General features: G+C 41.5%; 1 protein-coding gene across 1 annotated transcript in view; it reads right to left on the bottom strand.

The window, feature by feature from the left end:
- atp13a3 (ATPase 13A3) overlaps positions 1-12322 on the bottom strand; it is a 33476-nt gene extending 21154 nt beyond the window's left edge. The window contains exons 1-2 of the mRNA XM_053429748.1: positions 12141-12322; positions 3603-3683 (exon numbers count right to left, since the gene is read on the bottom strand). The gene's annotated coding sequence lies outside the window, so the exon portion shown is untranslated. The remainder of the gene's footprint in view (positions 1-3602; positions 3684-12140) is intronic.
- Positions 12323-14209: the final 1887 nt, after the last annotated feature.

Raw genomic sequence — 14209 nt, 5'->3', positions numbered from 1 at the left:
ACTAATCACATTTTGTCTCTTACATAATGATCTGAAATTGCCTGAAAGGGAAAAAACCAAGGTAATTTACTGTTTTCATTTCCTGTATTTCTGTGATTGCAAAATCCTGCATTCACTCCGCATCGTTTCACAGATGGGGTTTATAAACTGAGAAGGATTTGGAAATGGTACTGTACAGCCAGTTACCATTTAATCTGGTATCAAAATCTAGTGGTACGGTGGTTGTGCAAACCCAAAAGGGCAACTTGGGAGGCACCTCAAATGTGATTAACCAACCTTGATCCCATCGAACACATCATTCTATGTTTAACACAGAAAATACCAGAATATAAGTACGACATTATTTAAAAAAAAAAAGTAAAGATCATCCATAATTACATCACGTTCATTGATACTGCGTTAATTACTGCTACTACTAGGGAATCGGTGACAGTTAAAAAAGTTGTCAAAAAGTGATAATAGATAAAACAATTTAAATAGTTGGCTGAAAGTGGTTAAATGGCTAAGTTATAGTATTAAAGTAATAAATAAGTAACTCGGTTGAAATTGCTGGACAATAGTGCAAATCAAGGAAGGACCTTTGAAAAAGGTTAGCTTAAGGCAATAATGGATAAATGAGGGATTTGTGAATGAGTGTGACACATAATTACAAGGCATCTGTGCTAGAGAAGTCTTTAGGGGGGGTGGTCTTTTCAGCTATAGTACCCCCTGAAGCGGACATTCGTGAAGTTGGTGGTCCACAGCAGTATCAGTTGGAGACGGTGGCTGCAGATGGCTCGGTTGACTTTTTTGTTTATTGGTCTTGTGAATGCAGACATTGGCTAATGCCGATTATGAGTCGCTATGTGTAGAACAGGCTGACATACATAGAAAATGTAAAACATGCATGAACTGTGAAATGTTCAATAGTGCATGGGTTTCAATGAGGAACTGTGTGAGAGAACATATTATGATTTTCTTAGGACATCCTTTGGACATAAGGTGAACTTTTCAACTGTTTATGTGGAAAAAGTATAAGACGGATAAAGCTTTGGATACAAAGTACAGTGACGTTAACACAGGATCAGTAATTCACTGAAACACACAGATAAACACCAACTACGAAAATGTAGAGCCCTTCTTAGACAGCTGGTTGACCTCAGAACACCTGAGACTAGCTCTAAACACCCGCACACAAAACAACTGAGTCAGCAGATATGCGTTACCCAATATCAAGCTTGTCTCGCTTTCCTCCCCTCAGTTGTCCCAGAGGAGTAGCGAGCTGCCAAGGAAGTTACACTGTCACTGTGTGTGTGAGTGTCTCTGAATTTGGATATTGACAGAGAGGGGCATCTGGGTCAAAAACAAACAGGCCGTTCAAAACACTTAAATCTGTCTATGACGCTAAAAGCAAAAATAAGCTTCAGCAGGTTACTTTGTCATTTATGGATCATACACTGTACTGAGACAAACAATGAAGCAGACTGTTCAGAGTCGAGCTGTGGGTGGAAAAAAAAGAAGCTTAATTTGGCTAATGGCTTCAGTTCCAGTTGGGAATCAATTAGTCGATCAGGTACACTTCTACTGGGGATTTTGGGGGAACTGGCAACAACCCATCATGCCCTGCAAATATGTCATCAGGTTTTTGAGGGATAAAGGCACAAGCCAAAACATTGGTGGACAAGCTTTGTCATGGTAAATCCAATCATGCCACAAAAAAACTTGAGGAAGTAACAAATTAGAGATGGACATTAATGTCTGGCGTCTTTGTTTACATGATGGATTTGCTTGAAACCACATCCAGCCGAGGGCAGGACAAAAGTTGCTTCTGTGTCTCTGTGTTTTGTAACAGTTCAGCTTGGTACATTAGAACACACACTATGCCACTTTTGTACATCATATCATGAGTCACGTTGAGTTCAGGTAAAATCCTGCACTTCCACAGAATGAACTTAAAAAGTACTGAAAAACAAATCAGTATCTCTCGTCTTTGTGCACAACACTTACACATCATAACGGAGAGAGCTAGGGTTGGGTGAAAAAGAGCAAGGTGGCAAAGGGGGAAGAGTAGCCACACAAAAAGAAATGCCTGTACAAGGTTGTGTCATTGCCAACACACATTACATTGGATAATGTGTGTAAACAGACAAAATACGTTTGCCAAAGATTAAAATAATTTGCAATGCTCTCAGGTGCAGTAGTCATTCAACCACACAGTCCTTAATTCATTACCAAAAATATGAAATTGAGTCATGGAGAATCAGAGCACCGCATTGTGCGACAAGGAGCTGTTACACAGGGTCACACTGCTACTGCTGCCACCAACCTACAAGACTCACTGATCCTGTATCGCCGGCCCCCCGCACTTCGATCTTATCAGCCAGCTGCACCCGGCTGCACTTTTCTCTGGCATACAGCGGGATATTTTGCTTAGGACCAAGCCCTTCCTTGTATATTACAATAGCAAGCGCAGTGGGTGCAGTGCACAAGAACATTCCCTCCCCAGTCTCTGCAATGACTGGAAATGCCAACACCAGGGCATTATGGACACACTCAGTCACAAAATTGCTGCTGGTGGTATGCCGACTTAGAAACAACACATCCATATTAAACTGCACCCAAGGGGAACTGATAAGTATCAAAGTTAGATGTTTTTTGAAACCAGAGATTGAGATGGTAACGCAGTATGTTATGTTTGAATTATCTGTTCAGATAACAGCAGGATAACCTCAGAAAACATAAAGGGCTTCTATAATTACAGGCTCCCAGCTGCCAAGCAGACAACAGACCAAAGTTGACAGTTTCAAGCTAAATTAAAATTGAACCAGCCCTAGAATCAGTAGCAATAGATCATTAGTAATTATAGCAAGACCGGTTTCTGTCCCGTACAAAGAAAGCTGATATCTGCCCATTATTGTGGTTAGTAGTTATACAGCAGAGTCAAGCTGAGGAATATATTGGTCAGAATTAAAGCAATATGCTGGATGAGGTTTTAAGGTTTTGCCATTGTTAATGTCAGGGTGCAAGCCTTTAGATCCATGGAGATCATGTTTCGTCCAGAAGCAGCCATCCAAATATTACTTGCTTCATAATCCATACAGTAAAATAACACAGGATTCCAAAAGTCAATCTAGAAAATGAGCACCGCTAAGTTATAGCTGCATCATTAAACAATCAAAATGACGAAAGTAACCTGTTGTCCGATAATTATAAATAAATGGTTGGTTCTAAATTTTACCAAATTAATTCACATCGGCTCATTGGTATATTTGCAGCGCTGTCAGCTCAGTGGATTAACTGACTGGGTGTGCAGCCATTTGAGGGACTTCTTTGGATGAGAAAACTGAGGATGGTTATCTGGCCGAACAGGACATGAAAACTACTGAATCATTGCAGTGTCTATGTGAACAAAGCATAACTGGCTGATAGTCAATCAGAGCCCAGAGCATAGAGTTAAGACAAGAGCTGGATAAGCTTCTTGGTAGTTTCATGTGTTTCCTCACAGGGTTTTGCTTTCACATTTCAATATTCTCTGCAATTCAGTCATATATAAGAATTCACTCTTCTGGGCTGCTTTTTCTCGGCAATCCAAAAGCATTACACAAGAAGAACTTTCTAGATACCTTGAGAACCAGGGACAGGATGCCCCAGGCGGACCGCCACCCCGTAGTTAGCTTGCTCTCTCACCACACCAACCTGGAACCCTGGGTGGGGGAGAAGGTTCATTGTAAACACTGAGCATAAATTAGCTTTCCAGAATAGTCTTTCAAGTATAACAACTCATTTGACAGTGTTTATCTGTAGGTGACCTGGGAGTAACATCATCCACATTATTGAGGTTTGTTTTTAAAGTAGAAAAATTTAAACAAATTAGTTTAATTTCTGAAGCAAATAAATTCAACACTAAACTTTTAGCATTGTGGAACACCCTAAAAGAAAGTGAAACTCCTAAGACCCTGTCCACATGAATATCCTCCTTTTAGGACAGAATTGCTAGAGGGCCAGTGAAATCCAACCATCCAAGTTCAGATTCATATATTCCTGTTCCCACCAGCTTCTGTGGACTCCTGTTGCCGCTTATCCGGTTTCTTTTACGGTTCATTGCCAGTAGTTATTTCCTCCAGTGAATAAAGGTACCGGGAGCTGGATACGTCATTATAAACTATGCCTTGAGCAAATAATTGTGACTTTATACAGAAACGGCGCGAGTTGGGGGGTGATTCCTCCTGACTCCTATTCAAGGTTTGGTTTCCTATCCTGTACAAATGATGATGAAATAATATAATAAATCAGCTAGAGGTCGACCAATAGTGGAGGTTTCAAAGGTCACTATTACACAGAACAAAAAGTTGGCAAGTAAAATTACAGATTAGCTTTCTTTTCCTCCCGGTCTACCTGTATTTAAGACAACGTTTTGTATTAAATATTTCAGAAATAACTTTTGTGGGGAGATATTAAACTGAAATCTGGTCAGGTTTACCTGACCACAAAGATTTAGCCCAGATTTTCTAACCTTAAAACTAAATAATCTGCTGCAGGTTTATCTCTGATGTAGTCTACATTGAAAAGGAAGGGGAAAGATATTTTAATGCAAGTTATCTGAATAGGGGGATTAAAGGAGAAACCAATGTTCATACTGGACTATAGAGGACCATATTAGGTGCATCTAGATCCTAGAGTTTAAGGGTCAATTTGACTTCAGAGATATTTATAGATTCGACAAACCCAGCCTAAAGCCACATTGTTGTCTCACATTTGATTAGTCTTCTATTGTAGCAATAAACAATGCCGGCCTGGGGGAAAAAATGACAAACAGGAGGAAAAAAAAGTGAGGTAGCTGTTGATTATTTGTGCAATGAGCATTCTGACCCTCCAATGCATCAGTGCTTTCGGACTATTACAGGTAATACAATAAGCAAATGGACCCTTATCCATTATGTGTGATTTGCAGAAGTAAAGTTTCTACAAGAGGTCGAGCCACTTAAATCAGCCAAGACATTTGTACGATTCGAGTAAAGCCAAAGTATACAAACAATTAACTTAAAGGATGCCAAGACTGGACTTGTTCTCCTTTCCCTTTCTGTCGTGGTCTTCAACACAGACAAAAGGGAAAAAGAGAACAATGAGCCATGACCTAATGACAGAAGTCTATAATTCATGGAAGCATTAAGAGGAAAAAGTTTTTTGTTGCCATCATGCTCTGCACTCAATGTCCTTTCTTTATCACTTCCCCTCCTACTCATGGGGTATTATAGCCAAGCTTTGTTCCAGATCATGGACCAATCAAGTCTTTAAATCGCTGTTTATCACTTACTAAACAAATCTCTGACCAATTGCCCTTCCGCTGCTGTCTGAACAACTATAACACTTCCATCGCCATCACACACAAAGTTACTTTTTGACTCATGGAAAAACTGGTAAAATACACCAATACAAGGTTACTTGGGTAACCCCTCTCCTCGCAGTCTTGAGCAAGTGTGAGGGGCGACGACCAGCCAGCTGCAGAGCAGATACCCCAGATACAGACCCCCTTAAACAGGACCCAATTAACTGTAGAAAATGCCTAATTGCTTTTGATGAAGTCTGACAGAAAGGACAAAATTGCAGTACCACTCCAGTAATACTCACAAAGAGACATGGTGGATGGTCCCCTGGTAATCTGAATAGCATTACTAACCCCCCCACGAGAGCCCAGAGGTTTTTAAACTAAAAGACTCACAGGCCAAGACAGAACAAGTCACTGCGCGTGGAGGCAAAATATCTTCCTGTGCGCCTCAGACAGAAGCTCCCTGTACAGCAGGAGGAGCCATGGGCAACTGCATGGACAGCCAGTAAAGAGCTATTAGAGTCAGGGACAAATTGTTCATCCAAACTGGGAGCAGTGTCAGAGAAATCAGGGCAAGTGACAGAAATGCATACAGTAGGGCATGACGCCAGTCATGCACAAATACTTCCACCCCCAGCATGCTCTGATGGTGCAAGGGGAAAAAAACAGTGGAAACTGCATTATCTCTCCTGCCACAAACGCTTCTGCCGCTGAGGCACCAAATGGTTTCCGACCTGCCCCTCTACACCTGTGGGCATCCTTCACTCTGCGTAAAGGAGGCATGCCCGATAATTCTGGACACAAGGGATATGCATCAATCTCATTGCGATGAAAGGCATAACACTCCACAAATTAATCTGCATGTCCATAGGAAACACTTACATGCTTCAGAATAACAGCACCAGCTTATATTAAGTTTATAGAAACTTTGCCCCATACAACTAAGAGGGAGTCCACGTCAAACTATGGCCAACTGCCCTCTTAATCCTAAAGACAAAGTTTGTGTCTCTGTGGCAATAATGCAGCTGAAATAACTGATTGGAACATGGTCATACAGAATAACATAATTAAATGAATTGGGTTCTAATGTTAAGGAAAACAAATTTGATAGCGTTTATATTTGATACGTTTTCATTGAGTCCCAAAAATTATTTATGTCCTCTTAATATTTCAACATTAGAAGAAGTCTGTACCTTGGAGGAAAAAGGGAACGGTATGACAACAAAATAAGAGTGAAAGGGCTGGGAAAGAAAGAATCTTACAGTTCAAAAGTTTACTGGATTTTAAGTCACAGCACATGCTTTGGATTAACAGCGGCAATCTTGACAGTCTGGGAACTGCTGATACTACTTTGCAAGAGATTAAAACATGGAGTTTTACTTCATAAAACGGATAATTGGTGCATAATAACTAGGGCTGGGCGATATGGAAAAAAGTTTTATCACGATATGTTTTTCCATATTGATCGATCTCGATTCTTATCACGATATGTAGTTTTTGCAGATGCTGCCAGTGTGAGGGGCATCCTGAAGCTTGAAGAAACAAGAGATTCACTGAAACTTTACAATAAAGTTTATTAACATAAAAAAAAATGAATATGCCTTCCAATAATGAGCACAAAATGTTTTTGTGAAGGTCTTCATGCTTCCATTGATCAAGAGAGCATCAGGGCCCATAACTAGCAAAAGAAAATTCAGAGCAGCGCTCTTAGCTCATTCAGAGTCTTATATGCTTAGTGCAAACTAAGTGACTGGTCCCTTTTCACTATATTTAGCATTTTTTGATTTTGTAAACAACTAAAAAAAAAAAAGTAAACATGTGGGTCAGACCCTCTGACACATTCAAGAGCTAAACTGTGAGCTCGTACCTGGGGTCGAACACTTTGATCAGTTTCCTGAAGCCGTCCCTCTCCACTGTGCTCAGGGGCATCATATCTTTAGCTAAGCAATAAGTATTAGCGCTCGTTATATTTTTGCCACGCTTCGATTGTTTTTAATATGGGGCAATGGCTGCAAAACACGACTGAATGGACTGTTGTTTTGCTAACAGAACAGAATCGCTCCCGTTAGTGATGCTAACGGGAGACGTAGTGGTCTTGCCTGTCTCTTTGTTTGGTGTTGTGCAAACTTGAGCCCGCAGAGTCAAACTCTCTGTGTAATCACTGGGATGGTGCCGTCTCAGGTGATTGAAAAGGTTTGTGGTGTTTCCCGTCCTGGCTGGTACCGACCGCCGGCATATTTTGGAGGACCGGCTTCGTCGGCTCCTCGTCATTTTTGCCGTATCCAAACCACGTCCACACACCTGACGTCGCGTTACCCTTTTTTTCGACAATGTCTTCGGTTTCGGGTGATGTAGTGATGTCGCTTTCACATTCGGCATTATTTTCGCTGTCCCCGACTTCAGTTTCACTCCTTTTTTCTCCTTTTTCCAACTTCGTTCTCTCTTTTTCTCTCTCTCGCAACTGCAGCTACTCTCACGATGGGAAGTGGACGTGTCGTGTCCTACCTGCAGACGGCAGCCGGCAGACTCCGACACTGTTGTTGCGCTTACTTTTGCCACGTGAGATCGAATACATGTCACAAGGAGATAATCGAAATCGATCAACATTTTATCGCGATCCCGAATCGAGATCGAAAAATCGCCCAGCCCTAATAATAACCCTGGGTGACATAATATTCAACATAGATGAAACACGCTATCAAATTATTCAGTTTCTATATTTCATGAGAAAATAAGTCATATTTTCTATATACACTGTAAACTATTCAAATTAAACATCTTTAAATAAATATGGATGGATATTTTTATATCAAACCTTCACATAACTGTCAAAACATGTTTTCTTTACTATGATCTTTATTTGAAATTAAAAACTAATCTGATCTGACCATATAACTTAAAATCAGAGAGGGGAATTGCAGTCAATTAACTAAGTCCATGTGCAACACTCAGTGTATTCACCTTGCTCAACTGCGTTCTCAGGTTTGCATCACTGCGTTACATTTCACAGTTGTTCGTATTTACATTGAAAATGTTCTCGATTCCACTGATGTGGGTCGCTGGCTCGTCCTGATCTTGTTGGAGGCAAACCGGGATGCAGGCACTAGAAAGGTCTGTTTCTCTATCACACTGCACTTGGGCACCCACACTAAACAGTTTAGGCCGTGGAGAGGACTTTTTTCCATGTCGAGATATTTCTCAGCTCCACTCTGAATCCACACTGGCGGGCCTTCCATCAGATCCCGATGTTTTAAAGCTCACCTGTGAGAAGTCTTGAGGTCCAGGCTCAAAGGCCAATGGAATATTGGCACCTTACTTCTTAAACTGAGACTCAACTACCTCCAAATCTCAGACCTTTTTGAGACCTTCAAAAGGTGAAACAGCTAGTTCAATTTCTTGAGTCCAGGAATCTGTATTATCACGGCTATGTAACATGAATTAGGAAAGTTAATAACACCCTCACCGTGCTAAGAATCTGCAAAAGTCATGCATATATCATTCCTCTATGCAAACCAGTTATCTCCTAAGTCTCACCTTGACACTACAGACGACACATGGGCCAGCCAACCCACTGACTCTGTCAACATATAAACAGAAAAGAGAGAAGACAATGAATGCTTTTACCTGATCGCTTCTGAGTATAATTAATATTAATGCTACACGATCCGGATATTTTTAACTCATCGGTGTTGGCTTGATTACGTCTCCAATCCCTTTCTCACTCTTTGTTCGCTGAAAGCTTTGCTTGTCGAGTATAGACCACAGAAACCATGGCACGACTTAATCATAAGAAGCCAACAGTCTTTACAATATCTCAGTGTTTCTCACACATAGGGCTCTACTTGGGCGAGTGTTACATACCGTTGGTGATTCTCAGACAACAACCAGGTGTGTTATGTATGCCAGTATCCCAAATCCCACACATGGATTTAACTTGATTATACAATTATGGTTTCTGTCTCCCACATGCAGGAATCACAGGTTGTACTGCAATAAATTCATAACCCAACCATTCTGAATTACACACACTGTTCAGCCCTGAAGGCTTTTTACCATCTAGGTGAAAATGAATCTCCACAAATGTATCTAAACCAACTAAAATGTAATATACATGCATTTCTAAAGTAGTAATTTCTCTTTTGTGACACGCTTCAATCATGTCAAATATAATGGTATAAATTTAAACAACATCATATCAGGGCTTTCCACAAGGAGATGGAGAAACCGGCCAAAAGTGAGCTGATCCAAATTTTATATTAAAATGTGGCCAAACTAACACACGGAATCAGGAAGAAAGTCATTTCTCAATTTAAGGCCTATGACCTTCTGCAGATGAGGTGGCCCTGGTCCTATTTGAGGAAATACAGTAATGAGCAGTCCGTTATTTAGCTGACAGCTGGCACTTATGGAAAGCAATGCTGAGTATATAAAAAAACCTCTGCTGCTTTCTGCCCTCCCTGGAAGCTGTCTACATCTCCCTGTGCCCCAGCAGTGCCAGGGAAATCACCACAGGCAGTATTCCACTGTTCACTCTTCTGCCTTCTGTTGCATAATATTTTACAATGACAATAATGGCTCTTTCATCTATTCAAGAATATAAAATATACTTAATCTGGATAAAACCTATATCATGAAGACAGAAATAAAAAAGTGATGAAGTTCCACAGGTGTTAATATAAGGGGGATTGTGGGAGACCCGGAAATAAGGGTCTAAGAAAATCCCAGAAGTCAGATAGACATATAGTCTGTAACTCAATCTCAGAATGGTTATGTCACCCATGCTTCTAGATAAGAGCTCTGATTACGTTGGCACATTTTCATCGCCAGGACTATGCAGCCATGACAGGAGACTTAATCAGATTAAGCCTGGTACCTGCTGTCTTTCAGATCATTGAATGCTCTGTGGGCATAAACAAATTGTGGCTCAGGCTTACATACAAGTATTATTTGTTTAATTAATCTATTCATTTAAAAAGTGGACATTATTATCTTACTTTTATGTTATTCCTTTTTTAATTACCAATTACCATAACTGCTTAAATTATAAGTTTCAAGTTATTTTCACTACATAAGACACCAATTACTGGAGCTAGACATCTGAATGATGATGCTCCAATGTAAATAGTTTTAATCGGCTCCTATTTACTCTTTGCAGGATAGATTGCTTTCATTATGCATTTTAGTTGCTGTCAGGCAGCACATAATGGTCGAAACATCGGAAATCTGTATTGGCCATGTGAGTCTCATACCTTTATATTTTGAGTTTGGACTGGAATAACTTGAACATACCTTCCATTCAAACATTTGCTTCTATACTGTTCCTTTAAAAAGTTAAACGTTAAACAAAACTTATAGCAGTTTTCGTTTAGGAGAAAATAATGGCAACCCACTGTGACCAAAGATTAGAAATGTTTTTGAATGCCAAAGTCTTTGTCTGTGTGCAAGAACGGCAGGCGTTTAAACTGATGTTCTAGCAGGGATAAAAACAAGATTAAAAATAAACCTAAAAACCAACATGGCATTGGTTTTCAATGAGTTCATTAATGGATAACTGTGCTTTTTTTAACCTGGACCTTGTTTTCTCATGTTGTGGGTGTAAATTCCTGATAGGAAGTCGGGACACAGGTCTTTGCAGTAGCTCCACTACTGAGCAAAAGCGACATATACCCAGCGACTGCAAGACAGAGCTGCAATGTAATCCAACTGGACATTTGTCGTGCTTAATTTTACCAGACTATCTCAGACCGTTATTGTTACCACAGTTAGTTCTTCATGTAAAAGAGTACCATGCTTCTCTTTAACCCCCAAAAAACACACGCCTTTACTTTGCAATATTCAAAACCACCAGACTCCACTGATAAAAACAGCGATTTAGCCTATTGAGCACAGGTCTCAGGGTTCGATCGGGCAGATTCTGATAATCATCTGGAAAGTATCTCAGAAAGAGACACAAGTAACAAGAATTGCTGGTGTTGGATTACACTGCAGTACTGATTCATGGCAGCCAAACATACTGATACTGCCCAAGGGTGGATTTCAAGATTTGAAAATATTCCCCCCCTAGCAATCATTTACATTTAAAAGCAGGTTAGAGGAAGAAACGTCTGGGTTATCCTTTAAGTTATCTTAACTAGATACCAGACCACTGGGGCAGGTGTTCACAGGCACTGAAGCTGTCAGAGAGGAGGCGTGTTGACGATTTACAGCCCCTATAATAGCAGGATTTCATTGTGATGACTCGATCTATGGATATTGTATGACATGTAGCTTCAACAATCCCTGCCACGCAAAATAAACCTCTCAATTAGCTGCCATTTAGAAAACAAACAGACACCAGCACACGTTCACAGATGTGTGGTGGTGTAGCCTCGTTGTAAGATCAATTACAGTTACACATGTTGTCCTTTCGTTAGCTTACATGTTAAAATGCGTCCACGCAGATGTCAAATCTGGCTGATCGTGGGAACGAGCCCCGGGCAGCAGGTCAGCGCTTCACCGGGAAGACCTTTGCTGGATGTTGGCTAGCAGGCTAACGCTAGCCTGGCTTCATTGTTAGCTTGCTACTCGGTCACTAGCTTCATAACAAATTCCATGTGTCCCCCAGCGTTGGCTCGTGCTTCTACCTCCAGACAGTGCGAGTGGGTGAACGGGCTTCGAACCGCAGTCCTGACCCGGTTTCCAAGCACCTACCGCGGCAAGGAGGACGGTGGACGTCCACACACACACTCGCGTACACACTCACACACACGCTTTTGCTAACGCCGCCGCTTTAGCTCGGCTGGGTAGCGACTGACACATGGGTGAGGATGACAGCGATGAAGGCGCAGACACTCACCCAGAGCCACCTGGTTCACGCTGAAGATCACCTCCGAGTCATGGCGAGACGAGAGCAGTTGTTATCTGCGGGGAGACGTCGCTGAAGGAGGACGGAGGACCGGGGTTTCGTGGGGAAACGTCGCCGCGGCACACGGTCGTTCGGACGGGCGGAGAGGGAGCGGAGCGCGGCGCCGCTGTGTGTTGACAGCTCAGCGGGACAGACTGAGAGCTACAGCGGCGGTGAACTGGCCCGAACTGGCTGCGTGACGGCAGGAAGTGACATGTGCCGAAATCACGGGAGCGAGAACACCGCCCACGACTCACCCAGAGAATGTGCTTCAAGCGAAGGAGGGAGGTCTCTCACCTGCCGCTAGTGGTACATGATGGTGATACTGACCGCCATGATGGTACTGACAGTCGTGATGGTACTGACAGCCTTGATGGTAGGCTACTGACGGATGGTAATAACATGTGTGTTGCAGCAAGTATTAAAATAAAGTTCTTGAGGATTTCATTTTTATGCTAATCTTTTTGCTTCTCAGGACCTCTGCTAAAGTGAAGCCAAATCGTCTCTATCGCCACCTGGTGGTTGACTGAGGTATAGGTCATAAACCACGCATAAAACAGCTAATGATTACAATGTGTGTTTCCTCAACTAATGTATTTACGTACAATTTCAAGGTACTTATACTTAACTTGAGTATTCACTTTTTATGCTACTTTATGTATTCCCTCTGCAAAAGTGAAGCCAAATTGTGTTGATCGCCACCTGTTTGCTGGCTGAGGTACAGTGCTTACACCCTGTCTCCACCATGGTAATGTATACCAAATTAAAAAGTCTAACAGCTAATAATAATGTTGTGTCTACTTATGTCATTTATATAAGTAAAATGTCATTAACCCCGCCTCCTCCATGTTAGCAAATGGAACATGGTCCAAATTATTGGCTGGCTGAGGTGAAAGTCATAATGTCAGCAGACAGCAGCTGACCAAGCCAAAGAGCCAGAGTTAGTCACAGTTAATTTTTCTCAAACATGGTTTCTGTCCTTTTAGATTATTCTCGTCACCCTAATGTATGTTTATTTTCCCTGTAAGACAGGCAGTAGGTGAAATGTCATGGTGGACAGATGAGACTGATTCATAATTGGTTGAGTGTGTATATCCGTCAGCCGTTACCATTTTGCCAGCGCCTGACTCATCTGAGTCAAAGAGGCGGACTGTGGGTAGAGCTGAAGTTAGTGTGTGTGTTATCTGTGGACACAGTACATTTCTTAACCCAAGCCATGGTGTCATTCTTCGTCTTTGTGGGTTATAGCATCATGTTGCTGGGTGGCTTTGAGTCTCTCAGGTTTTTGGGTTTGTGGTTGTCATTGAGTATTTGATTTGTGCCTCTTAGTAATGTTTCTGCATAAAGTTGGGGGTTTAGAGTCTCTTTTTGGGAAAATTGTCAGGTGATGACCTGGGGCCACCTGATCCATATGCCAGTAGACCAGTTTAGCAACTCACGAATATTTCCATTACAAAATAATCTCTTACATTTATCAGACGGATGTACTTACTAAGTACTGAAAAGCAGTTAAGATACAATCACAAGCAAGTAACTAGAATGGCACTCATTAGAGCGCATACCTCCTCCAAGACCCAATAATACTACACATGATTGTATAGTTCTCGTAGTAGAAATACTGTTTAAAAGATAAAAGGAAGTGGTCAGATAAATGACTTGTTTGTAATAAGTCATTATTTAAGAAAGAGACAAAAATCCTGGATCCACCTCTTAATCCATAGCCTCACAAAGGTTTAATGGTTTCTTCCCAGAACCAGGTTCCATCCCTCTCATAGGTTTGGTGGAAACGGGTTTCGTAGTTTTAAGCATCATGCTACAAACAGAAAGAGGAACAAACACACAGACAGACACTTGTGAAAGCATAACCTCCTTGTCCCGGGCCCCACAAACAGGATATTTCCAATCATTCAAATTTCCGCAAACGTACAAACACTGTGAAACAAACGTTATTGGTGCTCGCAGCTCTCTGGTAAGTTTAAACTACACCCACATAAAGTTGAGGGAGTTGCGAGAGAAACATT

This window comes from Pleuronectes platessa, chromosome 9, assembly GCF_947347685.1.
Source record: "Pleuronectes platessa chromosome 9, fPlePla1.1, whole genome shotgun sequence".
NCBI lineage: Eukaryota > Metazoa > Chordata > Actinopteri > Pleuronectiformes > Pleuronectidae > Pleuronectes > Pleuronectes platessa.
The sequence above is the reverse complement of the archived record's forward strand: the minus strand, read 5'-3'. Positions and strand labels throughout refer to the sequence as shown.